This window comes from Dipodomys ordii, unplaced genomic scaffold, assembly GCF_000151885.1.
Source record: "Dipodomys ordii isolate 6190 unplaced genomic scaffold, Dord_2.0 Scaffold129, whole genome shotgun sequence".
Taxonomy (NCBI): Eukaryota; Metazoa; Chordata; class Mammalia; order Rodentia; family Heteromyidae; genus Dipodomys; species Dipodomys ordii.
Window position 1 is genome coordinate 2,343,519 of NW_012267345.1, and position 5,972 is coordinate 2,349,490.

General features: G+C 54.9%; 1 protein-coding gene across 1 annotated transcript in view; it reads right to left on the bottom strand.

The window, feature by feature from the left end:
* The window catches only part of Uckl1 (uridine-cytidine kinase 1-like 1), a 13,200-nt gene that overhangs the window by 6,778 nt on the left and 450 nt on the right, over positions 1-5,972 (bottom strand). The gene's annotated exons all lie outside the window — the stretch shown is intronic.

Sequence of the window (5,972 nt, forward strand, 5' to 3'; positions counted from 1 at the left end):
CACCTGAGCTGAACGAGGTAGAGCTACAGGTATACCAGGTACACCTGAGCTGAACGAGGTAGAGCTACAGGTATACCAGGTACACCTGAGCTGAATGAGGTAGAGCTACAGGTATACCAGGTACACCTGAGCTGAACGAGGTAGATCTACAGGTCTGGGCAGCACAGGAGCATAGTTATGTGAGAAAAGCAAACTGTAAGGAGACAGGATTCCATGTATATAAACAGCAGCAGAATGCTCATCTAGGGCTGGAGCTGAGGCTCAGCATTAGAAGACTGGGGTTTGATTCCCAGCACTGCCAAAACAAATGGAAGCTGTTCACCTGAATAGCAAGCTGTGCACACACAGAAAAGCTGGGGGCAAACATTTCCCTGGGCACCAATCTTGGGAAGGGACTCATTACCTTTAGAACTTCTTACAGGCAACAATCCCTTGGGCATCAAACCCCAGACCAGAAGCTGGGCATGACAGCAAACACCTTTGATTCCAGCATTATGAGCTTGAGACCTGCCTGGGCTACACAGTGAATTTAAGGTAAACTGGGATACAGGATAAGGTCCTGTCTCAAAACAAAACACAAACCCCTAACCCTGAGTCCCGCTGGGAAGTTCATCCTGCCGTCACCCCTCCCATCTCCAGGGGCAACTAAGCTAGTATGCACTAGAACACAGCCTGGACGTACTCACAGGCTGTTCTTGTGGACAGTGCTAGTTTCTGAACTGAGACCCTTGAACTCCATCACACCTTGAGCCCTTCTGCTTTTTCTTTTTTTCTTTTATTAATTTTGGTGCCAGTACACAGGGCCTGGGGCTGTCCCTCAATTTGTTTTATGTTTTTGTGCTGGTTCTGAGCGTTTGTGCTCTACTTGAGCCACAGCTCCACTTCTGACTTTTTGGTGGCTAACTCCTGCCCAGACTGAACCACAATCTTCAGACGTCAATCTCCTGAATAGTTAGGGTTATAGATGTGCGCTACTGGTGCCTGGCCTTCTGTGATTACTTTATCCCCTGGCCAGGAGGGATTCATGCTTCCTGTGACAGTTGGGATGCCAGGCACACACGTCAGGGTCTGATGAGATGCGACCTCTCACTCTTTTAGCAGGGTGGCCTAGAATGGTGGTCCTGGGCAAGCTTCTTCCGGTTTTCAGAATAGCTTAAACGTCTCCAGCTTGGTAACACTTAAGTGTGTAGGTACTCCTAGAGCTCAGCAGGGAGGGACCCAAGCCAGGAAGCCTGCCAGGTGGTTCATGCCTGTAATCCTAGCTACTCCAGAGACTGAGATCTGAGGACTGTGGTTCGCAGCCAGCCTGGGCAAAAAAGTCTGTGAGGCTCTTATTTCCAATAGGCTACTCAGAAAAAGCTGGAAGTGGCTCAAGCAGTTAGAAGCTCAAGGACAATACCCAGACACTGAGTTCAAACCCCAGGACAGGAAAAGCAAAACAACAGCAACAAAAACAAAAAAATGGAAGCCTAACTTGCAACAAGTCAACCTGGCAATCCTCAGACACATACATGTGGACACAGCTTGGCCCATCTGCATCTGATTGAAAAAACATGGGAACTCGTCCTTGGGGAAAGGAAGCCAGGCCCACCTGTTGCTACATCATCCGTCACCGGGAGAGCTTGGGAGTAAGCAGAGGGACTCATTAGCTGTCTGTGGCTCCAGAGCTGTTGGCACTGAGGCTGAGCACAAATAAGACAATCAGTACTGAGACGGCTAAGTGGGGACCCACAGCATTGTTGCTGGACACTATGTGAGAGAAATAGGCCAGGATGTAAAGAGCTTCCTGAAGAGCTGGCTACCTCCCATACTCCTGCTTAGGCCTGCCTAGATGTCCCCAGATCCCAGGACAGAGGGCAGATGAGTGCTTACCTAGGTACACTAATCCATCCGAAGTAAACAAACGGGTCTGTGAGGCTGGCTCGAGGGCTGCTGCTCCCAGTGGTGACAGCCAGGCGCCCAGAGCTCTGCAGAGTGGGTGGAGCCTGTGGCCCAGCCTGAGCTTAGCAACAGGAAGATGATGGCAGAGCCAGCAGCTCTGGAGGCCAGAGCAGGCAGAGAACACAGACCAGCTGTTTGCCTCCTCTCCGTGCTGCACTCACGATCCAAAGGAAACTGTCCCCTGCCTTGAACCTCTAGCTTCCTGACAGAAACTCGCAGGCTGTCCCTGGAGGCCGGGGACTCCCAGTGGTAACAGACACAGGGACAACACAGACACGGGAGGGAACCGGAGCTGTCCCTGTTTCCCTTGGGCTTTACCATACAGGGTTCCCTGGGAGCCTTCAAGTCCCCCATGAACACTAGCACAGATTGTGTGTGTGTTTGTGTATGTGCTGGTCCTGGGCCTGGGCACTGTCCCTGAGCTGCTTTTTGCTCAAGGTTAGTGTTCTACCACTTGAGTCACAGCTCCATTCTGGCTTTTTTTTTTTTTTGGGTGCTTAATTCAAGATAAGAGTCTCACAGAAAGCTGGGCACTGGTAGCTAGATATTCAGGCGGCTAAGCTCTAAGGATCAGTTCAATGCCAGCCCAAGCAGGAAAGCCTTGAAACTGTTTATTTCTAATTAACCACCAGAAAACCAGAAGTGGCGCTGTGGCTCAACGGACTAGAGCACCAGACTTGAGCAAAAAAGCAAAGGGACAGCATCCCGGCCTGAGCTCAAGTCCTACAACTGAACAAAAACAAAAACAAAAAAAAGTCTTACATTTTCCTGCTCTGGCTGGCTTCAAACTGAAATAGGATGACAGGTGTGAGCCACCGGTGCCCAGCCACAGGTTTTTCTTGAGGCTCTTAACCTAGTGCAAACCCTTCTGTTGAGAAAGGTGCTCAGGCACAAGCAGACGGGGAGGGCTTTGCCAGAACTTTGCCGGCCCACACCTCCCTTGTAATGGGGGCTAAACCACCAGCCTGGGTCTGACTGCACCAAATGCAGCTCCACTGCCTTCCCCCAAATTAGTCTTTGCCTCTTGAAGCCAGGGACAAAGCTCCACCCGACTTTTCCACAAAGGTACTCCTTGAATGGAGAAAGTTATACAAAGGATCTTATTTCTTATTCCTTTTTTTCTTTTTTACTGTTAGGTATCTAAGGGCTTTCCTCCACGTGTTTACTAGGACCGTACACTATCAAAACTTTCAAAGGAGCTTATTTCTACAGATGAACGAGGGTGCTCCTGACCAGAAAAGAATCTCAAAGAAAAGGACAGAGTCACCACAGATATAAGAAACCCTTATCACCCACAGCCCCAGCCTAAGCCACGCCTGCAGCCCAAGCTCTGCACAACTCTCCAGAGTGCCCGCCAGCCTGTTTGTTTCCTGATACCCACAGACATGCAGAATGCACCAAGGTCGAGTGGCAGCTCTCTGTGGGAGTGGATTCGAATCAGCAGGACTCTGATGCAACTCACCTGCCTTCTGCTCCAAGGGTCCAGCACCCCGAGATCCTGATGCCAGGGTAAGCTGGGGGGCTGCTCATGGCTGAGGGCCCAGAGGTCCCAGAGGTGGGTTTTCCTGACAGCAGTGGGGCCCAGGTGTGTATGGCCTAGGCGTTGGCAGTTAGGGTGGGTATTACTACCTCAGACCCACAGCCACCCCTAAGAACAGCTCAGGAGCTCCAGCCAACTGAGCTGGCCCTCCATGGGAGGGAACACGCCTACAGGCAGCCCTGCAGGTAACGCACTGCCCTCCACCCCCCACAGAGGCAGCCTCCACATGCCAGCCTCCACGTGCCAGAGTGGGCACAATAGCTGGAGGCCCCAGAAGTCCAAAAGCAGCAAGGAAACACACTCACTGTCAGCTTCAGAGGCCAAGACCATAGGCCTAAGAGGATCACTCAGCTGAAGCTTATACTCCAGATATTAATAGCAGCAACTCTGTGGCCTGTACAACCCCCAGCCAGCCAGCAGTCAGTGTGCGCTACCCTCCTGTGTGTAGGCTGGCATGCTCAGCACCCTAGCTCCTTGGATTCCCAGGAAAAAGCACAGGTGTCCCTGCCCACCCCAGACACAGAACAGGGGATCTGAGGACCCTGCTGGCCAGACACTCTGTCAGTGCTGAGCCGGCACCCCACCCTTGGCAGCAGGGTGCCTCGGACAGCATAAACAAACCTGAAACTCTACCCTCCCCACATCCGAGAATAACTGCCCTCCCCTCCCCCCAGTCCCTGGGAGGTCCTTTTGCCCACTTAAGTGCTTAGCATCAGCAAGGACACAGCCGCCACCTCCCTCTCCCCAGCCTGGAGGATCAGCTGACGGATGGGACTTGCCCAGAGGGTTCTGCTGGCCCAGACCTTCCTCCAGAGTGGGGGACTGCTGTCTGGCTTCCAGCACTGAGACGGGGAAAAGGGAGGATTCCACACGGGCCTCAAGCTGGTGAAAGGGCCGCTCCTGGGAGCCGCCCTGGAGACACCCTCCCCTGGCCACAGGTAACTGGGTGCTTTCCCTCCAGAGGCCCCTGAGCCAGGCAGGCCTTACCCCAGATGTCCCCAAAAGCGAGTCCTATTGGATCCCACCCTCAAGGGCTGTCTTCACGCTAGCACTGGCAGGACCTGGCCCACACTCAGGGAAGTTTGTTGGGGGTTTTTTTGTTTCTTTTTGGGTCCGGTGGTGGGGCTCTACTCTAGGCCTGGACGCTGTTTCTCAGCTCTTCAGCTCAAGGCTAGCACTCAAGGCTAGCCACAGCGCCACTTCTGGCTTTTTTCTTTTTGCTTATGTGATGCTGAGGAATGGAACCCAGGGCCTCATGCAGGCAAGGCAAGCGCACTCTACCACTGAGCCACCTTCCCAGCTGTCCTGGGCAGGGTGCCCAATTGGAGCTCCAGGAAATCAGTTTACTGACTTAGCAGCTTACTGCCTGAGAAGCAGTGGGGACCCAGGCTGCTGAGCCTGTCCTGCTTGGTCCTCACTTCCGCTGGCCAGAGCTATGGGTAAAGACCAAGATTCTTGGGCAGTCAGAGTCACCAGCCCTGAAAAGGGAGGCCTGAGTCCACGTGTGCAGCTAGTCTACTCCCAAAAAGAACCCCCTGCCTCCAGCCCATCAGTCCCGCCCTACTTCCCCTAACTGTGCATCCTGCGCTGCAGTTTCCTCGGGGTGGGGGTGGCCTAGTCATCTCTGCACACAAGCACCCGGCTCAGGCTTCGCTCTCTGCTGGCCAGTCCTGCAGAGCCATGTGGAGTGGGGCTCTGGCCCCTCCGGAGACCCCACTATCTTGCCACCGCTGGCCCACTGGGTACACAACACATAGGTTAGGGACAGACCAGCATCCCACCAAAAAAGCGGGAGACTTGTAGCAGTACCTCACCGGCAATAAAGGACCACGGGTGATGACACAGAGGCCTGGCACACAGCCCCATGCCAGAAAAACCAGAATCAAATGTCCACCACGGAGGCTGTGGAGGGGAAAGCTCACCGCCTGGCCGTCCGCCGCCTCTCCCGGCCTCGCCCCCAGCCCCGCGGCCCAGGGCCGCTCTCTGTCTCATGCTTTTTCTTTTCTTTTTTGGTCGGTCGTGGGGCTTGAACTCTGGGCCTGAGTGTTGTCCCTGCGCTCTTCAGCTCAAGAGCGCTATCACTTGAGCCACAGCGCCACTTCCGGTCTTCCGGTGGGTCATTGGAGTTCAGTCTCAAGGACTTTCCTGCCCGGGCTGGCTTTGAACCGCGGTCCTCAGCTCTCAGCCCCCGGAGCCCACACAAAGCCGAGCTCCTCGGAGAGAAGCCGGAGGGAGGAGCAGCCCGATTCAAAGCTGGGTCTGGGGACAGATGCCCAGGGAGGAGCCGGGGCCGGCGCTGCCTGGAAGCGGTGCGGCACCGGCTGGGCAAGCAGGGCCTCCACCTTGCCACAGCCAGCCCGCGCGGGACAGCGACAGCGGGGCGCCCGGACCAGCAGGGCGAGCCCGGCCCGGCGGCGGCCGACTCCAGGCTGGAGACCCAAGAGCTGCCTTGGGCGTTTGAAAACCTTACCTGAGCGCGGTGAGGGGCGCG